The 27,333-nt window shown below is 39.5% G+C and overlaps 1 protein-coding gene across 1 annotated transcript in view; it reads left to right on the plus strand.

Annotated features, from left to right (window-relative positions):
• LOC136864344 (lachesin) overlaps window positions 1–27,333 on the plus strand; it is a 512,637-nt gene that overhangs the window by 3,320 nt on the left and 481,984 nt on the right. The gene's annotated exons all lie outside the window — the stretch shown is intronic.

A 27,333-nucleotide genomic window follows, 5' to 3' on the forward strand; every position in this document is an offset into this window, starting at 1 on the left:
TTTTTCTACATACTAATAGTATAATACACAATATAATACTAATGATTATTCCATTAATTGGAGTAAATTCTCTTACAACATCATATTTTGAAGTAATTGGTTTTAAATCTAGTTTTAGTTCATTTGCATCGAGATGCGAATATATGTTTACTTCATGTTTTATATAGAGTTCTCTTTGTACATACAAAAGATGAAATTGCTTTAAGTGATTCGTTGTTTTTGGTTCCAACGTGGTTCCCATAGTGGAAATTGAACTTGGGTCATTTGAATACACAATATTTGGTACTGTAACTCGTACAATCTTTTGGTTATTGTCACACGTTTGTAACAGTGTCTCTTGATTAGCACTAAAGAAAAGGAGACGCTCATTATTTAGCGCTCGAAATATTTGTACATTATTTTTAGCACTAGCAAATTCACATCCAGTAGTTTTAGTTAAATTACAAGATGTTACTCTTATTGTATAATGTATACACACATAAGTTTGTGTTCCTTTAATACATGGTAAGGTAGACCATTTTGATGTTGGTCCTTGTAAATAATATTTTTCGGAGGGAAAAAGTATAATATTATCAACAGTAGGTACAGGGTAAATCTGATACAATTGATAATTGTTTTCATCAGTAATAGGTACAGAAAAGGATTACAATTAACTCTGTATCCAACATTATTGTTTGGGTTTTGGTGAATTTTAAATTTTCATACAGGTGGTAAGGAGCAGCATGTATTAGGGATTTTGTAGGATGAATAGAATACAAATGTTTTACAATATTTCCTACATCTTCTTGAGAAAACAGTTCTACATTGGTTATGTCACTGAAGGAAAGGCTGATGGTGTCTTCCATAATCTTGATGATTCTTCTTAATTTGTTCACACACATCAACACGTATTGATGATGTTCCAATGTGCTTATTTTGAAATCTGCCTTCTCTAACTTATCTGTAATTATACCCAGATTGAGGTTGACATGGTTCATTTCTTTATAACATTTATTAGCAATAGAGTTACTAAATGATACAGGTTATTAATGTGTTGCATTTCTTTAATATTGCCTTGTCTTAGTGATTTAATTTATTTTCGTAAATTGTCTATATCATCTTGATCTAAATTACCTGAGATAAATTTAATTACTTTACCTAGGCCGTTAATTAGTCCACGTTTATTTCTGTGTTTTATAGGTAGAAGTTTATTTAGCTCATCCTGCGTATCATTCAGTGTATTAATTAATTCTTGAGATAGATATGGGAATACGTTATAAGAGATGGAACTGCATTTTGAGTATCAATGTAAGATTGGAATAAATTAGTTTGGTTGAAATGAAACATGAATTTGTGATATTTGTTGATTATTACGGCAGGTCCAAGTGAATCTGCGTAGAATCCCTGGTTTTTTATTTTTCTGATGTTAATTGAACCGTGTCCTGAGAGGAATCTGGATGAGAAGAGATTTTCCTCTTAGGTTTCATGTCTCTAAAATTTCTGACATGCACTTTGCCATTTTTCATAGTACAGTGTGCTTTATTACCTTCTATTTTCGTTATGGTATCTTCATTGTACAAATTCTTTGACTTTTTATTTTTACTAAATGTATTTGCTACGTAAACAGTTTCTCCGATCTTGTAGGAGTGTTTAAAAGTAGGATTGTTCGGTTTAGGATTCTTTTCATTTAGGATTCGAAATTGGTCACTTTGTCTCTGAATGCATTCATTGATTTTTGGTGTGGGAGAGAAAACGTGATCTAATACGTCATAGTAGGGTCCATAGAGTATATTAAAGGGTGGTTTTTTGGTTGTTGAGTGTACTGAAGAGTTGTAATTTATGATGATATTGACTAAGAGTTGGGGTATAGGAGAGAAACCGAGCTCGATAGCTGCAGTCGCTTAAGTGCGGCCAGTATCCAGTATTCGGGAGATAGTAGGTTCGAATCCCACTGTCGGCAGCCCTGAAAATGGTTTTCCATGGATTCCCATTTTCACACCAGGCAAATGCTGGGGCTGTACCTTAATTAAGGCCACGGACTCTTCCTTCCCACTCCTAGCCCTTCCCTGTCCCATAAGACCATCTGTGTCGGTGCGACGTAAAGCAACTACCAAAAAAAAAAAAAAAAAGGAGAGAACTTGTCATTGTCTCTTGAAATGCGTAGTTTTTCGAGCAGTGTAGACTTGAACCTCTCTACGGGAGAGTTAGATGAGGAGTTCAGTGGAGTGGTTGCATGATACTCGATGTTTGAGGCTTTACAATATTCTTTTATAATATTGTTTTCAAATTCTCCCCCTTGATCGTGTGTAATCTTTTTAAGCAGGCCATGGTGTGAGAAGTAAAGTTGTAACTTATTTAATACAGCAAGAGCTGTGCCATCTGACAATATGTAGGCTTGTCCGTATTTTGTGAATACATCTAGTATTGTCAAAATCCGTATTTGCTCAAAATGAAATGTATCTATGTTGACCCGAGCGAAAGGGTGGTCTGCTGTTATCGGACCTTGGTTCTCAACCCGGTTGGGATGTCTTTCATACTTATTTCGCTGACATAGATTACATTGGTTAATCAAGTTTCGAACTTGTTCTCTTAAGTGAGGCCAATAATACTTGGTTTTCAAGTGTTCTATGGTCTCTGAGGTTCCATTATGATTAATTGAATGGTATTGCAATATTAAATGCTTTTATTTTTCGGAGTTTTCTACATCTTCCAACAGTTTTGATGCTCTGATAATTATGAGTTCAGAAGTGAACAGTTTCTGGCAAGTTCTAATGAAGGGAATTTCTAAGGTTATATCATCAAAGAAAACAGAATATTTGTTTGAAGTCATTATTACCTTTAGTAAGAGATCTTTCAAGTCTTGGTAAAGGTTTGTTTTTGTGACTATCATGTAGTGTCGTGTGTTCTTTCTGAATAGTGTCTGTTTAATTAATTTGGGAGAGTTTCCAAATTTTACAATAATTTGATTGCGGTTTTGATTTAAGTTCCTTTCGGAAGCTCTTAACGTGAAAATGGGATCCTCCTGGTTAGAGTGTAGGGGAACTTCTCCCAGTACCGGCCACCTAATAATTTTCCTTCATTGTTCAAAAATAGAATGGTCAGCAATAAATCTGATCAAGTTAAAAGAAGCCTGATACAGTATTGTTACAATTGCCTTGAGTAGACATGAAGAAAATGAGTGTGCATGTCCATTACAACAATAAATAGAAATCTTAAAAAACCTCACATTACAAAAAATGTTTCCCAGTACCGGCCAGCCAGACACTTTCTCTTATTATTTAAAAGTGAGGAAGTGATACTTTACAAATACACATTTAAACTTCAGTGAAACGTTACAAAACTTTAATTAACAACACAAATACATAAAGCAAATTTTACACGCTAAATAATCCTACATATCAAAGATTGAAAAGTCCAATCAAGATATTAAACAACTTCAGTGGAACACACAAATTTTCTAAATGCAATGGCCACATTCGTAAAAGTCAAATTTTTACACGATAAATAAAAAATCCTGCATATCAAAGTATGAAAAGTTCAAACAAGATATTCAAAAATTTCAGTGGAATACACAAAAAATGTTCTAAATGCAATGATCACATTTGTAAAAGTCAATGTTCTCTTGATCTGCACATTGAAGATGTGCCCAACCCTGACAAGAAGCACACTGAACCCAAGCTTCATCCGTTGTTTCCAGGCAAATGATGCATTCTGTTTCTCGATCGCCTGATCGCCCTGTACCATTCTGCTTTCTCTTGGACTCGAAGTTAAGTCTCTTCGCAGCTCTACTGTTTTATTTTTGTTTTTTTACTCTTGAAAACACTTTTGTATCTCTGATTTTCTTTCTTTCATCAGCTTTCTCCCATTTTTCTTTCAATCTCTGGTCTTTTCCTTCCAACATTTTCTTATATGGAGTGGATGTTAGAATTTCACTCTTTTCACTTCTCCTCTTTCTTATGGTAATTTTCCTTTCTGTCAAATCTGATTGTGGGGATATTTCTTCTACAATCTTCAGAAATTCTTGTGATGTAGAAAGCATTTCAACTCTGGAAGAAGAAGTTGCTTCTGCAGGAAGATCTTCTTTTTGAGCATCAATTCTTCTTCCCATCTGTGGAGTCACTTCGCCACCAGTTCTTATTACTCTTACTCTACCTCCCAATGCATTTCTTGGAACAGAATACTGCGTTGAAGCTTCCCTGATGCTTAATTTTCCGTCCATAACCATCTGAATTGCCTCTTTCATGTTTTCCGGTAACCATTTCCCTTTAGATTTGCCTTCCATTATCGATAAAATAGTTCTGGAAAGCAAGAAAATCCTATATTGTAATCATATGATAAATTAATTTTATGGCCGGTACTGGGGAAATGACACGTGGCCGGTACTGGGCAATATACACGGCAACATATATATATTTTTAATTTAATCACAAGTCTACCAATAACGCTGTTACGATTACTATATATACCTTATCTAACTACAAATAAAATAAATATGAATAAATAGAGATCAACTCACCAGAGATTGGTACACAAAGACTGAAAGTTTAGCAAGTACAGACTGAAAACACAATGACAACTTCCCATCACAACAGCTCTCAAGCAAATGAACACAGGCGCGAGGGTTTCTGGAGGGCATCCCTTTGTCATTGTATCTAAGTAGCAGACACAGTGAACATCTGCCATCTAGCTGTGTTTCTGAAAAACACGTGGCGGCCGGTACTGGGAAATGGCCGGTACTGGGAGAGGCTTCCCTATAGTTTGATTGTCAATGTCGTCCTGATATCCATCATTCTCAGCTATGGCTAGATTAGAGCCTGTTTCTTCGTTTGCGTATATCTCAATGCGAGATAAGGCATCCGCGACATAGTTTGTTTTTCCTTTTAGATAATTGATATCGAAATCAAATTCTTCTAGTTTAATTTTCCAGCGATACAGTCTCGAACTCGGGTCTTTCAAAGTGAAGAGTCACTGTAGTGGTCTGTGATCACTTTCTACTTGGAAATGCCTTCCATATAGGTAGGGCTTGAAATGTTTGCAACTATCTACTATGGCGAGTAATTCTCTTTCGATAGTTGAATACCTTCGTTCGGTTGGGTTTACGATGTGTCCGTGAATAGTAGGCAATAGGATGTCCCTTTTGTGAGAGAACACTTCCAATTGCGAAGTCTGAACTATCAGTTGTCAGAGTGAAAGATTCATTAAAACCTGGATAGCTTAGGACAGGGGTGTTTATTAGAGGGGTCTTGAGTGTTTTAAACGCATTCTGATATTCAGAATCCTCTGTATCAATTTTGGCTCCCTTCCTTAAATATCGTGTTATAGGTTGTGCAATTTTCGCAAAGTTCTGAATAAATCTCCTATAAAAATCGGCCGGTCAGAGAAATTGCTTAATCTCTTTGTTGGTTTTTGGGATGGGATATTCTTTGACTGCTTTAATATTGTTTGGGTTACAATAAGGCGATTTCGCTAGGAACTACTATGCCTTGTTCTAAAAGTGTTTCTACTTCCTTGTTAATTATTTCTTTCAAATGAGGTGGATATCGATAGTTTCTTTGGTATACTGGTTCTTCGTCAGTAGTCCGTATGTAATGTTTTACTGCATTGGTAAACGATAAATAGCAACCAGGGTATTAAAATATATCAGAGTATTTAGAACAGAGACTGTGAATAGCGTCTCTTTCTAGCTAATTTATATGTTGTGTTCTGAGGTATTCCTTTATGTCTCTATCAGTTGTGGAATTGATTTCTAGTGGTTGAATGTCCACGTTTTCAATTGGTTCGACCAATATGGGCTCATTGAAATTTAGTTTTTGATGTGTCTTGCTTGGGTAAAGTACTTGATAATACTTCGCATTCAGGATTGCGTCAGGAAAGTGAAGTCCATTATGCTAAAATTGGGGAATGTGTACATCTCCCGGTTTAATGTTAATTGGAATTGAGATGAAGTGTGATTCTTCGGCAGATTGTGTGAGTTTCTGCTCGGTAAGCGAGTGAAAATGAAGTGGTATTTCGTGTCCTGATACAGTAAGTATGTTCGTACTGTAGTCTATCTTTGCGCCTAGTCTGGCGAAATCTGCGGTACCAATTAAAGCATCGACATATTTATGCCATTTCTTTACTCGAAATTTTACAGGAGAGTCAATATTGTATTCAGAAAAAATAGGAAAGTTTACATTATCATTGCCTATTGTTTTGGCATAAACTGACTGAATACAAAATGGTTCCTTAAATAAATGATCAGCAAAGCATGCGAATGCTACGCTTGGATTCATGATAGAAGTACACGCTCCACTATCAACTAGGATTTTAAGTCCGTGCAAACTAATAAATGGTAGTTGAGTTGCATTATAAATATTGTTTAGGTCTTCAATCGTGACGGCTGGGTAAAAATTGTGGTCTTCAGCTTCTGACTCTAATTGCTCTACTGACTCTAAATATGAGTCGTAGCTGTATTGGAAATCTTGTTCCAATTCTTCGGCATGTGGAATTTCAGACTGACAGTTTTCAAATTCTGTGCGCTGAGAATTCTCTGCGTGAGAATTTTAAGTTACCTCTGATTGTTGAGACACCTGACATGGGTCTTGGAAGGTTTCGATCTGGCGGAGCGAAACGTCTCCCCATATTATTCGTAGTAGGGTAAGGGCGATTTGTCGGCTGTGATGGCCTCATGGGTATTGTTTTTCTTTGCTGAGGAATTTGTGGTTGTGTATTGGACGAGACAAAGTTGGTCTGATTGTTGGGTTGACTTTGTGTGTTCTGTGGTGGAGGGTTATGCGTATTATGCGTAAATTGAGGAACTGACCTCGGTAAGAAACTCTGAGGTGTGAATGGATTGTGATTTGTGTTAATGAGGTTGTTAGGCAAGTGTTTGGGAATAGGTTTGTAGAGAAATTGCTTATGTCCTCCTCTTAATTGATCCCTATAGCTCTCATGTGCTCTATCATTATCATAAGATCTGCAAATTCTAAGTGCATGACTTAAATCTGAGACATGAGCGTAACGTAAGAATGCTCGGTATGGTTCTAATATTCCGGCTTGAAATGTGCTCAGACCTAATTCTTCTATTTCTCTCAACTTCAAGTCGAGAACCTGATCTCTATGGTTGAGTTTACACAGGCTATTATATCTAAGAATTAATGCTTCCAATCGTTCGTGGTAATTGGTGTGAGATTCATTATGCTTTTGGGAACAGTTAGAAATTTCTTGGAGCAGAAGTCGCTCGTTTCTTACATCTCCGTATTTTGATACCAGCTTTTCTTTGAATCTGACATAGTTAGTGTTAGCATCTAAATCTAGTATACTTCGTGCTTCTCCTATCAGTTTTTATTTCACTACATTGAATAGGAAGTCGTTAATTAAGTCCGCATGAGGGACTGCTGCTACTCTTCTGAAGTTATTCAGAAATGAGTCGCACCTAGCAATAAAGTAATCTAGGCTACAAGAATATTTGCCATCAAATTCTGGCAATAATTGTATGTGGGCATATTCAAACTTAGAGAGTAATTCTTCTTCCATTTCTTAAAAAAAATATTTTGCTGTAAATACAATTATTTAATTAATTACCTAATGTAATTGATTGTGAAGAGTAACGCATCTGTTCGATCCTACTAATCCACATTCAATTGAAATAAATATATATAAATTAATTAGTAATTCATTGGTTTAATTCAATTGATATTTGAAAAAGCAACGCATCTATTCGATCTCACTAATTCTCATTTCAAATGAAAGGAAATATGCTTATTTATTGTGTTGGTTGGATTTAATTCAATTGACGTTTGAAAAAGCAACGCATCTATTCGATCTCACTAATTCTCATTTCAATTGAAAGGAAATATGCTTATTTAGTGTTCGAATAATTGTATTATTCTTATTACTTAAGTTAATTGAACTTAATTGAACTAAAAAATGAACCAGGCTATTGTGAACTTGGGCTCACAGAATAACATTTCTAAATGTGAAGGCGGCAATTTACCGATGGCACTTATAGTGAAGGCGGCTGTTTTACCGTTAGCACGTATTTAGAAATAGCACATTGAAAAAATTTGTTGATATTCACTTACAGGCTTGAAAGGATGAACAGCAATTTCAGCATCCTCGGACTGCAGTGAATAGTCGGCGGCTTTCCCTCTATTGGTCAGTTGCGGCAGTTTGGACGGATAGGCAGCTGGCGGATCGGCAGGCGGGCAGCAGGAAAGTCCAACTAGTGTGGTCAAAGCCGAGAGCCTCTCGTAGAAGTTGTCGCTCACCTCCAATCTGCTCTGTAGTCCATCTGGCTAGGATAGACGGCTTGCCTATCCCGGAGCGGACCCCAGATAAGTTTTTTTGTAGTCGTTTAATACAATGGTCACAAATTCGACCGTCTGTTCGCAGTACTGACTGGTAGAGTAAGAAGTCACATATTTTATCAATGTTTTATTCTCAAGACGAATATGACCTGGTGGTCTACATGCTAAGACTTAATCTAATGTTGTGAGCCCCGATACATGTGTGGAGCTTGCTTTTATACCATGATAATTTTTACTTATCATTAATGAGTGAATAACAAGTATGACAGAAATATCACTAGAGCGGATGTTGGTTTAGGTCAATAGTGCCACTGGCTCCAGTATGACCCTCATAAGATAAGGGACAAATAGTCAATAAGAGGAAGTAGCTGTTAACTCAAGCGATAAGTACATTAGTTGGTGGCAGCTTTCCTTTGGAAACATGACAGCAATAAGTAACTATTTACAATTTTAGAATTGGGACAAACACATTAGTCATATTAGTAGGCGGTAGCCTTCATCGTTTCTTGGGACATGATAACATTAATCAGTTACTTACAGTCTTAAGGTTGGAACAAACACATTCCTTGTGTCTTGTGACACGATAATATTTCCGTTTAAAATTGATATCTGGTTTCCTCGAGCGGTCTTGAGTGAACATTACTTGCCGTCTCGGAAACTGTAGGCAGGGACCATAACTCATGTACCTACGTCAACAATCTCAGCTGACTTGACGCTCTCCAGCCTTACGGATAGCCGCTAAGAGTCGGTTCAGGCCCACCCTCCGATTCGTCCCCTTGTGTCTACATCTTTCCAAAATCTTTTCGGATAGGTAACTCAACTGTCTACTATCACCCGTGTAGATACACTCTCTGACTACCCCAGCTCGGATAACTATTAGTTAGGGGAGCACACTCCCGAACTTCTTTTCTTTTGCTGTGTTAAAGCACTTAACACATTCTTCTAAAATCTACTTCTTAACACTTTAGAAATTGTCTTCCAGTTTAAGGCACCTAACGGACACCTGATTAAGGCATCTCACTGACACTACTTTTTGACACTATTAACACTCATTCATGAGTTTTTCTAGTAACTGGAGTATTCTAATGCCGTAGAGTCCCTTACACTCTTTAACACTTGACTTTTAGTAACTGGACTTTTCCTTACACACTATACACAAATGAAGCTACTTTGCTACCTACTTACTAACTCTTACCTTAACTTTTCCTTTACACTATTTAGACATGTCTTCCTAACTACATCTAAAAAATCTACTTAAGTTAGTCGTGTTTTTCCATTCTTTACCCAACCACCCTATAATTTGATGACCATTACATTCCTGCTTTAATGCAGCGAACTGACTCTCATTCATGAACTTTCTTCTAATAATTAGAGTTCCCTTACAAGCCTTTGACAAATTAAAATCTTCTTGTTATTCCCACACAACATACATATCGTATTTTCCTTTTCCAATGGCCACCATTTATTCATGGAGATACCCAACAACCACCATATCAGACCTCTTCTTACCGTTCTGTTAACGCTCCCAACCTGCATGTTAATCACTTGGCTTATTCTACTAAACATCATGAGGGAAGCTGTACTCCTGCATTCAACCTCCAGACCTTGCTTTTGAATATCTTTCACTCTTCTTATAATATTCTTCCAATTTGTTTCTTTTTACTTTACCCAGTCTCTCTCCCAGGAATGCTTCAAACCCAGCCTCTCCAAATTACATTTCACCTTATCTACCCAATATTCACCATACCTGCGTTTAATCTAATGCCGGTATGCTATCTGCAGGAGTTGACCTCCCTCTCCTCTTTTCAATCTTAACCAGTAAATTATCGCTCTCTATAAGATATCTACCTTTATGCATTCGTTGCACATTAATCTTGCTCCCGTACTGGCCACACAGTATGGAGGACATCATCCGCAAAAATCAGGCCCGGAATCTCTTGCTCCTCTAACACAAACAAGCCCATTTCCCCCCACTATGCCCTCTTCATATAGAGATAATAACGTACATACATACATACACATACATATATACGTACATACATACATACATACATACATACATACATACATACATACATACATACATTATCAGTATAGACTGTTATGCCTTTCAGCGTTCAGTCTGCAAGTCTCTGTGAATTTACTAAACGTCGCAACTAATGCGGTGGCCTCATTTAGTTCTACATCTCTTATCTTTAAATCGTTAGAAACTGAGTCTAACCATCGTCGTCTTGGTCTCCCTCCACTTCTCTTACCCTGCATAACAGAGCCCATTATTCTCCTAGGTAACCTATCCTCCTCCATTCGCCGCACATGATCCCACCACCGAAGCCGGTTTATGGGTACAGCTTCATCAATCGAGTTCATTCCTAAATTAGCCTTTATTTCCTCATTCCGAGTACCCTTGTGCCATTGTTTCCAACTGTTTGACCCAGCAATCATTCTCGCTACTTTCATGTCTGTTACTTCTAACTTATGAATAAGATATCCTGAGTCCACCCAGCTTTCGCTCCCGTAAAGCAAAGTTGGTCTGAAAACAGACCGATGTAAAGATAGTTTCGTCTGGGAGCTGACTTCCTTCTTACAGAATACTGCTGATCGCAACTGCGAGCTCACTGCATTAGCTTTACTACACCTTGATTCAATCTCACTTACTATATTACCATCCTGGGAGAACACACAACCTAAATACTTGAAATTATCGACCTATTCCAGCTTTGTATCACCAATATGACATTTAATTCTCTTGAATTTCTTACCTACTGACATCAATTTAATCTTCGAAAGTCCAAATTTCATACCATACACATTGCACCCATTTTCAAGTTACAAGATATTAGACTGCAGGCTTTCAGCGAAATCTCCCGTTAAGACTAAGTCGTCAGTATAGGCCAGACTGCTTTCTACATTTCCACCTAACTGAATCCCTCCCTGCCATTTTATACCTTTCAGCAGATGATCCATGTAAACTACGAACAGCAAAGGTGAAAGGTGTTATGTAATCTAAACTCTATGGCGCAATACCACCAGAAAAATTTCCTTTTACGTTGAGAAGGTGTTCAAAATATACCCTCCACCTCTCCAGTGATACCCTGGGATCTATTATGAGTTAACCTGAATTACTCAAAACACTGTTCATTTCCTTTTTCCCTCCCTTCCTAAGATTCTTTAGTACTGTCCAGAAAGGTTTTCCTGCTGCTTGACCTAGCCTTTCCAGGTTATTACCAAAATCTTCCCAAGACTTCTTTTTAGATTCAACAACAATTTGTTTCGCTCCGTTTCTTTCATCTACCTCGTACGTACAATTCCCTGTCTGCCTCGGCCCTCGTTTAGAGTCATTGCTGATCAGCCTTCTTTTTACGTTTACAAGCTGCTCTCACTTCATCATTCCACCAAGATGTTCGCCTTTCCCAATCTTTACACGCAGTTGTTCCTAGGCATTCCCTTGCTATTTATACTACAGCATCCTTGTACGCCACCCATTCTCTTTTATATATCCTGAACCTGCTTACTGTCTACTGTTCGAAACTTCTCACTAATCATATCCATGTACTTCTGTCTAATTTCCTCGTCCTGTAGATTTTCTGCCCTTATCCGTTTGCAGACATATTTCACTTTGTCTATCCCAGGCCTAGAGACACTTAGTTCACTACAGATCAGATAGTGATCTGTATAATCGAAATGTCCCCGAAAAACTCGTACATTCCTAACAGATTTCCTGAATCGAAGTCGGTCTGGTAACCCTAGTCTTCCATGTGTTGCGGTGAATAGCCTTATGCTTGAAGAATGTATTCGTAACTGCTAAACCCATACTAGCACAGAAGTCCAGCAAACGCTTCCCATTCCCATTAGCTTCCATATCTTCCCCATATTTACAAATCGCCCTTTCGTATCCTTCAGTTCTTTTTCCAACTCTCGCATTGAAATCGCCAATTAGCACGATCCTATCCTTGTTGTTGACCCTGACCACGATGTCACTCAATGCTTCATAAAACATGTCAACTTCCTCCTCATCTGCACCCTCACATGGTGACACTGAGACAATTCTCGTCCTAATTCCTTCAACTGCCAATTCTACCCACATCATTCGCTCATTTACGCGCCTAACAGAAATTATGTTGCGTGCAATGGTATTCCTGATAAACAGCCCTACCCCAGACTCTGCCCTTCCCTTTCTAACACCCGTCAAGTACACTTTATAATCTATCTTTTCCTCGTTATCTCCCCTTACCCGAATATCACTTACTCCTAGGACATCCAGATGCATCCTCTTTGCTGACTCACCCAATTATACTTTCTTCCTTCCATAAGTCCCATTAATATTGATAGCTCCCCATCGAATTCCATTTCGTTCGCCAAGTTGTTTCCAAGGAGTCCCAAGCCTGTCAAATGGGAGTGGAACTCCGTTACTCCCATAGGTCCGGGGCTTGCTTAAAATGTTCTGAGCTCGGTAAATTCATGAAGCAGGATGCTACCCTACTTGCACATGGTCCAAGTGAGGATCTCTCCTCTAACGGGTTATGGACCACCGGTGGATTGTATAGTCCTAGCCGCCTGAGCACAAGGAGGGCTATGACTCAGAATATGTCCGAGATGCCCACTCCCATCCCATAGCAGCTGGTATCCCGACACTCAGGCCACTTACTAGGCCACTCAAACGTTGCCCATGGTTCACGAACTAGGACGTGACTACAGTAACCCACACCATGAACCACTATAGATAATAAATAACAAAAAAATATAGGAGGTAGTTTGCATCCTTGCTTCAACCTAATAATAATAATAATAATAATGGAATTTATTCGAGTTAACCACCCAAGAGAGTCGTTTAGGAAAAATTGAAGTAGGGAACCTGGAACAAGTAAGTGGAATTTGCCAGGGCTCAGATAAAGGCCCTGTAGTCGCCAACCCGCTACTCCAAGTTAAGAGAAGCTGAGGCCCCATTTACTCACCTCCTACGACAGGCAAGGGATACCGTGGGTGTTATTCTACCACCCGCACCCACAGAGAGTAAAGATTATGAAAGCCTATACAAACTGGTTCGCTGTTATGTAATCCAAACTCTATGGCGCAACAGCCGTTGAAGGGCCATGGCCTACCAAGCGACCGCTGCACAGCCAGAAGGCCTACAGATTACGAGCTAACGTGTGGTCAGCACGACAAATCCTTTCGGCCGTTATTCTTGGCTCTCGAGACCGGGGCTGCTATCTCACCATCAGATGACTCCTCATTTATAATGACATAGGCTGAGTTGACCTCGAACCAGCCGTCAGATGCTGGTAAATCCCTGGCCTGGCCGGGAATGAAACTCGCGGCCTCCGGGAAAGAGGCAGGCACTACACTACGGGGCCGGCTCGCAGTGATCTATCGCTCCTATAAAAGTGAGACATGTGATTCGAATGATAACTGTAGCCCAATATTGACGTACTGCCGACACCGATAGGTTTTATGGAGACGATGGGATAGGAAAGAGCTAGGCGTGGCAAGGAAGCGACCGTGGCCTTAATTAAGGAACAGCCCCAGCATTTGCCATGTGTGAAAATAGGAAACCACGGTAAATCGTCTTCAGGGCAGTCGAAAGTGGGGTTCGAGCTCACTATCTCCCGAACGTAAAGTTTATTTACTTGGCCCAAACCGTACAGCCACTTGCTCGGTCTTCTTCTTCTTCTCCTTCTGATGATGATGATGAAATATTAACACGATTTCTTTTCATGCCAAAAGTCAACTGAAGACCGTAGCCCAACAAATTATGACCAGCAGTTTTCAATGATGTTGACATAAACATAATACAAATGTCGGCCTTGTACAAAGTACCCACGGTATCCCCCGCCTGTCGTAAGAGGCGACTAAATGGGGACCTAGTAACTCAACTTTGGAGTGTGATTTGGCGACCGTGAGGCGCTTAGCTGAGTCCTGGCATTGCTTTCACTTACTTGTGCCAGGCTCATCACTTTTTCTATCTCATCGCACCTCCCTTGGTCAACTCCCGTTTTTTTCTGACCCTGACGGTATTCTATTTTCACGAACTTCGTGACCATTGTCTTTCCAGTTGTACCTTCTCTTAAAACAATAGTCACTACCACCACCACCACCACCACCATCACTACTTTATACTATTTAGCTCGGTGGGTTATCCATAAACTAATTAGAGTAGCTAAGAACATCACTCTTGTTGTATATGTGAAGCGTATTTTTGCCTCTGAACCCAAGCAAATTACCACAAGAATGGATAACAACAGTTAGCAAACATAATTTAATGCATTCAACTCAAGAATCATGTCAACATGCTAGGGTAACCTCTCAGAAAAGTAGTATCGGTAAAAATACTCTCTTAATATAGGAAATGCTTAAGGTGATTTACTACAACTGTCTTTAAATAGTTTAAGTTCAATATTTCATGCAATATTAATGATAATAATAAAAATATAACAGAGGGACCGTACAGATTTCTATGTTTCTGTCAATTAGATTATGCATTTAGACTGATGATATCAATAGGAAACACAATAAGACCAAGTTGTAAGGAAGTAAATTACCATTTCTGTTTATTAATTTTTTTCAAAACATGAAATTCAGGTTGTCTTAATTATCTTGCTTTTCAAATATCTGTGGTTGTATTCATCTCATTTAATTGTTATACAGTTATATATGGATGAACTATAGATGCCCAGTCAAATTCTACATGAAAAATGCCGGTAGTTTTGGTTTTTATTTCAATACTCGGTACTTAAATACTCTAAATTCGACTACACTTGCCTTTGCTTACGCTCGCTTAAAGACTCAACATGACGGCTCCATAAGTAACATTCGTGTCTTGACCTGCCTACCATTGCTTAGAGCACCATATTTTCGCCTTGTGGCGAAACGTGGAACTAATAATTTTTGTGGTATAATTCGCGAGTGCGTTGCTTAGTTAGCATATATACGAAATTTCAGACTCCTACGATGATTACAGCTCGTGCTGTACCGCACTGAATACCATAAGTTTAATTGTGGACTCCCGGTACAACACACCTCACTACCACCACCAGCACCACCAACACAAAAACACGCAATAGTGAATACATATCTTCACAAAGGGTTGGAGTCAGGAAGAGCATCCGGACATGAAACTGGGATAAATATACACGAGTGCCGGCCCCGAAATTGGGAAAAGGCCGAGAAAAAGAAGAAGAGCAGGAGAAGAAGAACGATCAGAGTTCAGTTTTCTATGAGATAGCTTGGTGTCAGCAGTCTCAATTTTTAAAATGACTCCCAGACCTCTATAGAATGTTCATGACTATTGGAGAGATTCTTCCCTGCATTACACAATATATGTGAACAACCTACATTTCACACTAAGTTGCATTGATGATATAATTAATGACTACATGTTATTAGATTATCAGTTTCTCTTGACATCTTTTCTGTCCTCTAAAGTTTTAAATAACATTAAAATATTTAATACACATACGTTCTTTCAGGTGTTCACAATTTTACCAATGTGTTATTTGTTTCATCACACAGCCAAGCAGTTTCAGGGCGCGCTAGCGTGCCACACTAAGAACAGCTACTGAAGTCTTTGTACATCACTTTAAGAATACTTTACCATCACTAGAACATTTGTTTTTTACTCAAAGGATTTTAATCAGAAGCAGAGTATATTAGGATCACGTAGGATTCAGAAACATTGATTTTGACAACATAAAGATCAATGACCCATTTATGGAAAACAGTTTCCTTCTTTTTTCATGTCAGAAGTACGTTATAATTTACTAACACAAAATAAAATTAATAATGTACACTATGTGTACCATAGCCAAAATAACACAGTTACACAGTTCCTCAAGCGTGCAGCAGAATTGACGCAAGATGCTGCAGGAGAGATGTCGGATTGTCTGCAGCTCGTCGCGATCACGTAAGGCTGTTTCGATAGGGAAGTGCCACCCACTTATGTAAATTCTCCTTAGATCTTGGGACTTAAAATGGAATATCTTCCATAAAAGTGTAGCATTCTATAATATGTTTTGTTTTACATTTTATGATCGTTTTTTTGGAAAAGCTCGAAAAAGAAATTTCATGTAGGTCAGTAATAACGTTAACGTCTGCTTCCATTGTGTCTGTATTTAATGCTTATTCCGTCAGCTTTTCACAGCGATACTGAAAAAATGAGGTCGTTTTACCAGCAGAAATTGGCCCCAGCTATAGGCTGTTATCTCTTCTTTACAAGAACAATACAATCAAACACTCATAACCACAAATTTTGTACTTTTTAAAGAAAATGACGTTCCTTTGATTGAAGTGATTGTGCTATTTTCCATATTGACGTGTACATCTTCACCCTTTGGCATGTAGTCAAACTATACCCATCCGCAATTTATTTTACATGGGAGGCACGTGGCCGTCTCTTTGGTCCTCGTGGGACTTCATTCAAGTTTTCTTTTATGTTTACAAGCTGCTTTACGTCGCACCGACACAGATACGCCTTATAGCGACGATGGGATAGCAAAAGGGCTAGGAGTGGGAAGGAAGGGGCTTGGCCTTAATTAAGGTACAGCCCTTGAATTTGCCTGGTGTGAAAATGGGAAACCACGGAAAACGATCTTCACTTCATTCAACTAGACAAAGAGAGATGGCGATACATACTGCAGTGTATTCACTCCTGAAGCCGAGTTTTGTGCCCGACACCATATCAGCAAAATCGTCAGTGTCAGCCAACGGAAACAGAATAGGATAGGTCCAAAAAACACATCACTTGTGTGTTGTCAGAACTGAAGCGAGCAGACATGTGTTGCCGCCATATTACTTGAACCAAGGTATTATATTATACCGGTTGCTCTCTATTACTGATCAATATTACTTGCTTTATTTATTTGCTTTTAAGCAAGTATAGGATAATAATTCTGTATTATGGTTTGAGGTTATTGAGATGTTGAAAGGAGATGCAACAAAACCAAGGGGCATGCATGCACTTCTCAGGCGGCACCACGCCGGCCTCCCACCACTAGGTTCCGTGCTTCAAATCCCGGTCACTCCATGTGAGATTTGTGCTGGACAAAGCGGAAGCGGGACAGGTTTTTCTCCGGGTACTCTGGTTTTCCCTGTCATATTTCATTCCAGCAACACCCTCTAATATCATTTCATTAGTCAGTCATTAATCATTGTCCTAGAGGTGTGCGACGAGCTTCGGCAGCCAGCCTAATTCCTATCCTTGCCGCTAGATCAGGACTTCATTCATTCAGTTCCTTACCCGATCGAATGACTGGAACAGGCTGTGGATTTTTCACATATAACCGAAAGGAAACTTAAAACGAAAATCAAATCCGCTGCAGATGTTTTAGACCACTTTAGGCGACTTCAAACGCAAGTGCCAGCAAGATTTCGTATCCTCACTGTTCCCGACCCCTATTCAGTCAGTGTTAAAATATTGTACACTCTAGCCCAAAATGAAGAATTTTAAAGTAAAAATAAAATAAAGGATGCAAATTGCTGTAGATCCCAACTACAGTAAATTGGTTCTGAAATGAAATGTCGAAATGTCGTATGGCTTTTAGTGCAGGGATATCCCAGAACGGGTTCGGCTCGCCAGGTGCAGGTCTTTCTATTTGACACCCGTAGGCGACCTGCGCGTCATGATGAGGATGAAATGATGATGAAGACAACACATACACCCAGCCCCCGTGCCATTGGAATTAACCAATTAAGGTTAAAATCCCCGACCCGGCCGGGAATCGAACCCGGGACCCTCTGAACCGAAGGCCAATACACTGACTGTTCAGCCAATGAGTCGGACAAATTGGTTCTAAAATTCAGCAATGGAGAATTAGGCCAACATTTTATTCTTGAAATTTCTCAAAATCTTATTTCAGAAGATATTGTACAGTATTTGGGTTTTCTTCACATCGTAAATTTGTTTTTCGGAAGTAGTAGAACAACTCAGCGTTTCTGAACATTTTTCAAGGCGATAAAATAACGTACAGTTGATCAAAGTAGATTGTGCGCGTGGTATTGTGTAACATCTTCGCAGTTATACTTTTCTCAGCAACAGTTGACCCAATAGATCATCATCATCATCATCGTCATCATTATCATCTACATGATTTGCATCTACGTGAGAAGTGAGTTATATTTTGATAATTCAAATTAGTATGATACAATATTAAATGTGAGGAACCTAGAGAGATATGCACACGTTTTTTGGGGGGGAGGGGGGGGGGCGGGGAGGCCGTATACATTAGAATTGAATCCAAAGAATGCGACGATGTTTATGCAGTGATATGTTATCCTATTGATTTCTTAATTCTTCTTTCTTCAGGCATGCCGCCTCTCAAATTAGACATAAAAGTTGGATGTCTTGTAATATTCCTCTGGACTGGGCGAATTGGCGGTGCGGTTAGGGCGGTGCAGCTGTGACCTTGCATCCGGGAGATAGCGGGTTCGGACCCCACTGTCGGCAGCCCGGAAAATGGTTTTCCGTAGTTTCCCATTTTCACACCAGGCAAATGCCGGGGCTGTACCTTAATTAAGGCCATGGCCGCGTCCTTCCCACTTCTAGGCCTTTCCTATCCCATCGTCGCCATAATACCTATCTGTATCGGTGCGACGTAAAGCAAATTTAAAATATATATATATTCTGCTTCGCAATCTAAATACTGATGCAGAATGCAGCAGATTGAGATTGACTCACGGAAAGCGAGACAAAAATATTTTTTTCTAGTTGTTTTACGTCGCACCGACACAGACAGGTCTTACGGCGACGATGGGACAGGAAAGGGCTAGGAGTGGGAAGGAAGCGGCCGTGGCCTTAATTAATGTACAGCCCCAGCATTTGCCTGGTGTGAAAATGGGAAACCACGGAAAACCATTTTCAGAGCTGCCGACAGTGGGGTTCGAACCTACTATCTCCCCAATACTGGATACGGGCCGCACTTAAGCGACTGCAGCTATCGAGCTCGGTAGAAAAAAAAATATTGATCATGCGAAAATTCTGTAATGAACTTCATGAAGGACGTATTTTATTCCAGGAGTAGATTTGAAAATTCTGACTTAACATCCGTTCTTAAACGGAGGTAATTTCCTCTAAATTCAGCCTTCTCTTTCACAGTGAAATAAAGTTACAGCAATAAAAGTCACATACAGTTTGGATAAATCTCTCCATTCCGGTGAATAGCCATGGACAACTATGTATAGTTTTCTCAGGAGTTCTCAGATCCGTAGACGTCAAAATACAACTCCAATCTACAACTACGCTCAATATGGTACATAAGGAAATGTCATTATCAGTTATGATTCTGCACGACTGACACCTATGCAAAGTGTAAGACAGAAATATTAACATGTTCATTTCAGTTTTCCAATTCCATTGTCCAGCTCCTTGGCTAAGTGGTTATCGTGCTGCCCTTTGGTCAGAGCGGTCCCGCGTTCGATTGCCGGCAGGGTCGGGAACTTTAACCATGATCGGTTTATTTCGCTGGCACGGGAGCTGGGTGTATGTGTCGTCTTCATCATCATTTCATCCTCATCACGACGCGCAGGTCGCCTATGGGAGTCAAATCAAAAGACCTGCACCTGGCAAGCCGAACATGTCTTCGGTCACTCCCGGCACTAAAAGCCATACGCCATTTCATTTTCCTATTCCATGTTACATACTAATGTTGACTGTCGAAGACAGGCTTACATACTAGTTAAGAATAATTTACTTACGAACTGGTCGATGAATTATTTTGCTAGTACCGGGCTGAGTAGCTCAGTTGGCGGAGCGCTAGCCTTCCGACCTCAAGTTTGCAGGTTCAGTCTCCGCACAGTCTGGTGGTATTTGGAGGTGCTCAAATATGCCATCCTCGTGTCGGTAGATTTACTGGCGTCTATGGTAATGAAATTAAATGGTGTATGAAGTTTAGTGCCGGGAATGTCCAAAGACATGTTGTACCGTACCCAGGGGTAAATACCCTCTAGGACGATGCCTCCATTCCTGTATGAACATCCGACTAACTCAGGGTTGGGCAGAGAGTGGGTTGGTTGTCGATTGGGTCAGGATAAAAGTCGAAGTTCTACACTAAATTAGCAATCAATGACAGGAAATGGAGGTATAACACGAATGAGAAACAATCATAGGGGGTAAGATGGATTTATTGACAAATATCCCCGATCAAATCACACAAAAATAATGAAATCAAGAAAAATATAAATTTGTAAAAAATGAACTCAAAGTATATAAATAAATCGAAATTAAAAACGTTAATTGACATTAAAAAAAGCAAGTTCAACAATGAACATTTATATAAATCAAGACTGAGTTTCTACTTATAGTCCAATGTTTATATTGTATGGCAACAAGTGTACGCAAACACTGCCATGTGGTATTTCCGTATGGAGTTTCACACTATCGCATCCCAACGATACGGTTTCAAAGTTAAGTTAATCCCGAGAGTCGTCAAAATTAGAATTAAATAAAAGTTACATTATATAAAAACAGTTACGACGAAAAGAAAAATAATTAAGACGCAATGGACGCTATGTAATTTATGCAAAATACTAGGGGCAAATCCTACACTATATTTACAACAATTCAAATAATCAAACTAAACATATATATACATCGGATATTGAGTAAAGTCTTAAATGCTACACTGCTTCTAATGTGAATCCCGGTTCACAGCAAAAGATCTAGACAGCACTAGATAAACCAACAATACTTCAGCACTCGGGCTGTTCCCTTTAAAAACAACGAGACAAGGTATACAATCACAAATAACAATGTAGAACATCATCCTGTAAGGGAAAAACATATAAATAACTCTTGATATCATGAAGAAAGCAATGGACAACATTGCCTCCTTCTGCTGCGTTTGAGCGCTCAACAGCGCGGTCATCCGTCATGTACTTCCGGGTAGATTACGAGCTGTAAAGAAATATTGAACTCCACTATGCTAAAGACTGGATTTTGTCTCCCGAGGCCGCCACAAGGAAATACTGTTTCTTTCACACATACAGATAAACACAGGCCAGGAATCAGCTTGTCATGAGATAACGCCTTTCATCAGCTACACGGAAACTCACGTATATTCATTCCTTCTTAGCATGCTTGGGCCATTTAACAACATCAGACTCAATAGTCTGGAATTAACACTGTCCATTCTGATCACAATATACACTCAGAAGACACTAGGCAGGCACACACATCTGCACAATACTCTTTATCTTGTCAGGCATACAATCAGCCTGCATCAATACATTATAATTCAGCATGCAATTATTATCTCATTATTCCTCATGAATCCCACTGGCCTTTCCACATAACGAGACGCAGTTCGAGTCCTTGGCAGACCACCAGGCAAACAGAATCCAGCTTAACTTCAAAGATCTTATTTTAACAACGACGTTCTGCAGCTCCTTCTGGCAGCTTCTGTAAAACCATGCATCATGCAAAATAGCTATACCTGTCTCTCTGAATAACCGAAATAAAATGAATTGATACGTGTTTGACGTAATATAAAAATGAACCTGTCGATCTAGCCCTTCTAGCATATATATTTAAGGAAAACTCGTAATATCCTACGCTAAGTAATATACACAAATAAACAACAACTGATCCTATCAATCCCTCATTTTCCCAAACATCCACTCATAAAGCAAAATGAAAATAAAATAAACATGCATTATTCTCGTATCCGAATCTATCATAGTAACAAAATTAAACAAACACATGCCGTCAGGCTTACTCTACATGAAAATAAAAATTCTATCTACACTGCCCTAGTACCTTAACATAACTTACATATCATGCCATAAATAATACATGCGTCTTACTTTATATTACACGACTCTCGGGAAAACCAGGATAGCAGCTTACATCCCCACTGCTTTTGGGATCTACTCCATGTTAATCACATCCTTAACATGTGTGAATGCACTTCCTTCCTCTGCAGGCGTATCCATCATCTTGCTGGAAAATAATTCACTGGAACACAGAAGACTATAGTTGATAATCTCTTCGCTGCTTAATGCTGCGAGCCGAAATACTCTTTTCTTTACCAGATCAGCTAAACACACTGATTCACATATATATTACACACTTCACTTAAAGGGTAAAAAGGGTAAAAATACAGTTTAAAAAGCAGCCCACGGTTCGGTATGGAAGTTCCACGCGAATACGCGCCCGTCGCGAAATAGTGAAACAATAGCACGTTTCCACTACACTTGTTACTCAGCGGTCACTACACCGTCTTTATCAATTGAAGGTAAACTCTGCCAAAATTATACTATTTCATTTACCCAAGTACAGTAAATATTGCGACTGCACAATTTAAAGTATCAATGAGAACCAGTTACTATTTCTGGAATAACACAACGTTAATCGCGATCACCAGACACAGAGTTAATGCATCCGCACTGTTCAAATCTTTACCACAGAAATACAGAGTTGGTACATCCGTACTGCTCAAATTTCAACTACGGAATGGCGCTCTCCAGAGCTAAGGTTACTGAGGAGGCTTCGGTGACGCCAATAATATTGGGGTTCCCGGGTGTCTGAACCAACCACTAATCAGAGAGTTCGTCATATATGATGACACAATACTTATTGTGATATATTTACAAAACACAGCTCAAACACTAGCAAATCTCTTCCACCAATTTTTATAATACATTTCCAAATATATCTAACTTCAGAAACTGTGGAGAAACGATTACCTACAGAAACTGACATTATCCACAGAGCACGTTGGTCATCCTGGAATTAATATTTGGCGCGGGGTAGCCTCCAAGTTTGCCAAATCCCTAAGTTCCCATTGGCTGAAATATCTATTTGGTCAGCATCTAATACACGTGTCGATCCTTACCAGCGCTTGGGTACGCTATCCATTCTCACGGTCATACGGAAATATGAAGCAACATCCAGCGACTTACTGTCTTGGTCAACATACGGTATCACCTATCTTGGGATACGATGCTTTAACATGTTAGACTGTAACTTTTACAAATAAATTTTACATATTAGGTCAAATAATATTCTAATTATTATTATGGGCCGGTAGGATACAGCTCAATGTATGGCTCGCCAGGTGCAGGTCTTTTGATTTGACTCCCGTAGGCGACCCGCGCATCGTGATGAGAATGAAATGATGATGAAGACAACACACACATCCTGCCCCCGTGCCAGCGAAATTAACCAACGCTGGTTAAAATTCCCGACCCTGCCGGGAATCGAATCCGGGACCCCTGTGACCAAGGGCCAGCACGCTAACGATTTAAGAATGGAGCCGGACGGCATCTATAGTAAAAAGAACCCCTACGGGAAAAAATTTCCATATCCCTTAAAACCGTAAAAATAGCCAGTGGGACGTAAAACCAGTAACATCATTATTATTATTATTATTCTAGTGGTTGTTAATAGTAAAATAATGATAATAGCTTATGTCCTCCGTAGAGGATTGGCACAAGTTGTTCGACGCCTTAGGTGACCTACACGTGAGTATGGGACCCTACCTAAGATGAATTCTAGTGTTGAAAATGGCAAAGACTTCCAGCCCGTGAGCCAGAAGACTTAAACAATGAAGGTTAAAATCCCCAACCCATCCGGCAATAGAGCCCCCTGCCCCGTTCGACCAAAGGCCAGCACGCTAAACATTTAGGCACGGAGATGTTAAATAGTTACTGAAGGTTAAGGTTACGCAACTAAGAACATGACATATCAGTGCATAAATTTCCATTTTAAAAAGAAGAAATATAGTGCAGTAGCATTATGCGCAGTTGCAAGATTTTTTAATAAATGTTTGCCTTTATGAATGGTTAATAGTCGCCAGGAAATTGAAATTTTGTCCCAAAGGAGCTCATTAACTTGTCAAAAGTGAACGACACGAAGTTGTTGCATTTAAATAGCCTCGAATGCCACCAACACCGGAATCAAAACTCCCGTCTTGAAAACCGAAAGAACGAGTAACAACCTGCGCCATTAAATTCGGCTACTAAAAGGTCCTTGTTTTGACGTTTACCACAGCAGAGAATAGGTACCGATAATATGAGGGTAACCACGTACCTTCCCTCCCGATTAGCACATGCCTGATTCTTGGCGTAGCTACACATTATTTATCTCGAATAACTGGAACAACTTGCATTCAGGCATCAAGACTTAACTGAGATGCTCTTTAAAAGACAATAATTTTCATTAATTTTTCAGCTGGTTAGCACGTTTATCATTATTGTCTTCGCATTTATTTAATTTATTTATTTATTTATTTATTTATTTAATTATTTATTTATTTATTTATTTATTTATTTATTTATTTATTTATTAAGTAAGTAAGTAATTTAATTTTTATTTGTTGCCTGTGCTTTAAAGTCACTTTCATTAAGGTTTTCGTCAATGGTGGTAGGCTTATAGGAAAGTGCTTGGACATAGAAGGTCGTGCGGCCTTGGGCTTAACTAAGGTTCAGCATCCCCATTTCCCTGTCGTGAAAATGAAAAACTTCGGAAACTTCGGAAAAACATATTCATGGTTGCCGATTGTGAAGTTTAAACCAATCGTCTCCCGAATGCAAGCTATCTTCTACACGACCTGTACCACACAAGCAACTCTCTCACATAATAATAATTTTCTACAGTTAGGTTCAGTCTCTACTCCTCTTATGGTAAATTATACCATATTTGTTCTCTTCCCTGAAATTTAGAAAAATATTGACACTACTCTCTTGCAATCTTCCTTAATACATCATATTGATGTCAAATTTCGAGTCTCTATTTCAAGGGTGGAGATGAATTAAAAATGAAATAATTTTTACTTCGTGTTATAGCTGATATCCATGATCGATAGCCATAATCTTGTTAAAGTATTTACTGTATTTTAAATCAGGAATTTTTAACAGTAAACTCCCTGTTTTTCAGTGTTTCCACTATAGTACACATGTCAAAAATAGTTTTGTACCACCACCTCATCACGCGTACCCGTAATGCTGGGGAAACCCTTATATATTTCCCTCATAGGCAATTGCATATGCAACTCTCGTGCAAGGAAACAGCGCTGTAAGTGTCGCCAATTATTGGATAATTTCATCCGGAAAATAGCTCATTCTTACGAGCCGAAGGTTGGAAGTATAAGTGAATAATTCCGTCAGTGCGCAGTGTCGTAGGACGATCACAACATTTGTCCGAGGTGGTGGTATTTTTTTTTTTTTTTTTTTTTTTTTTTGTTTCAAGAGGAAGTTCAATTAGGTAACAGGGGCTGTCTGGCCCAGGCTGTAAAGCCGAGCTCGTTTCACCCCGAAGGAGGTTGGTTCGATTCCCCGTCAGGAAGTCCAAACATTTAAAAAACGAGATGTATACTTCCCAAGATACACAGGGCCCTGAGGTTCACTCAGCCTACACCAAAAATGAGTTCCAGGTTAATTCCTGGATGAAAAGGTGGCCGGGCGTGGAGCTAACCACTCTACTCCATGAAGTGCCGAGGTTACGGATAGTGCAAGCCTTTAACTACCATCCCTCGAAGGGCCTTCATGGGCTGTACGGAGATGACTTTGGTTTTCTTTACAACTAAGTAACCATCCTCCCATATAACCAGATCCAGTTCACCTAGAGCCACCGGCGAGTGCAGACGTACGGAGTGGAGGGTCCCTGGAGTGGGAGAAGGTAGTGTAAGTGAGGAGTGTTGGAAGTCAGCGAGGCGCTTACAGGCAATGATTGGTACAGAGCAGTACAGGGCGAGCATAGGTGGTTGGGAGGGAAGGAAGAAGAAAGAAGAAGTGAAGACAAGAAGATGCAGAATAGAACTGGATAAAATAGGATACTGTATACTTTCTGCAGCGGTGATTTTGATATTGCTTTGGATTGGGGGAGTAGAACTGAACCCAGGTCCGACTTACAGAGGAAATATGAGCAGGGAAGACATGGAAACAATCAGAAAAATCGTAACAGAAGTGGTAGCAGAGACATGTCCCCTCGAACAAATCAAGAACATGATCAAGGAACAAACGAGGGAGTTTGAAAAAATGAAGGGATGGTTTCAGGAAAAGATAGAAGACACAGCTTCACAGATGAGAAGAAATGGTGAAGAAGTTTCAGCATTAAGAGAGGAGATAGGGAGATTGCAAGAGGAGGTATCGAAACTGAAAGCCGACGTAGTTGTTAACACCCGAAGTCGCAGAAATAAATGCTTATATATATATGGAGTGCAAGAGGGTAAGAAGGAAGATAAGACGAGTATAGTTTATAAAGTAGTGGACTTAATTCAGGGTAAAATGAAAATAAATTTTAGTGAAGTGGACATTGATGATGTGACAAGAGTGGGAAGATTTAGAGGTAATAGGCCTATCAAAGTGCAATTATTTTCTACACTGATGGCTGATACAGTGGTGCGTAATGCAGGTAACGTGCAAGGAGAAAAAATATGGATAAGGAGGGACATAGGAGCTGAAGAGTGGAGGAATGAAAAAACTCTTAGAAAACACATGATACGAGCTAGGCAGCAAGGGTTGAATGCAGTCATCAGAGGACAGGAATTAGTGGTGACAGGCAACAGATGGAGGAGAGTATGGTCGGTGAATAGACTGATGGACCTAGAGCTAAGGATGAAACAAGATGAGGAGGCAAAGAGAAGTGCAGTGAATAACGGGAATGACAAACGAGTGGAAGATAATAGGCAAGTGAAAGATAACGAGGGTAGAAGTGTAATTATAGGAAGTAGTACTGAAAAGTGTCAAGAGAGACAGAACGAGGTGCTACGTGGAAGTATGAACAACGGTAAGGAAAGAGCAGTGGACGGGCAATGCAGGAGAGAGGCTGAAGATCAAAGGGGTGATGGGGGAAAGGAGAGTGAGCAACAAGAAGCTGAGAGAGCTGAGCGTAGTGGTGTAGTTAGACAAGATCAGGGTATAAAAGTAAGGCCAGTGTTAACATATGAGTACCTCGATCAGAAGTTGGGTTGGAGCTCAGGGAGAGATAGAAGATATATTTGTAGAAGAACTGGAGATGGAGGTACTGAGATTGCATTGGTGTCGAGTATAAATGATGAGTGATGGCAGATGAGTGTGTGTTAGGGCTGAATTGAGGTGTTGGAAGTAGAGGTGGTATATGTTGAAATGTGGTGTTGGAAAG

Source organism: Anabrus simplex, chromosome 1 (genome assembly GCF_040414725.1).
Source record: "Anabrus simplex isolate iqAnaSimp1 chromosome 1, ASM4041472v1, whole genome shotgun sequence".
Lineage (NCBI taxonomy): Eukaryota > Metazoa > Arthropoda > Insecta > Orthoptera > Tettigoniidae > Anabrus > Anabrus simplex.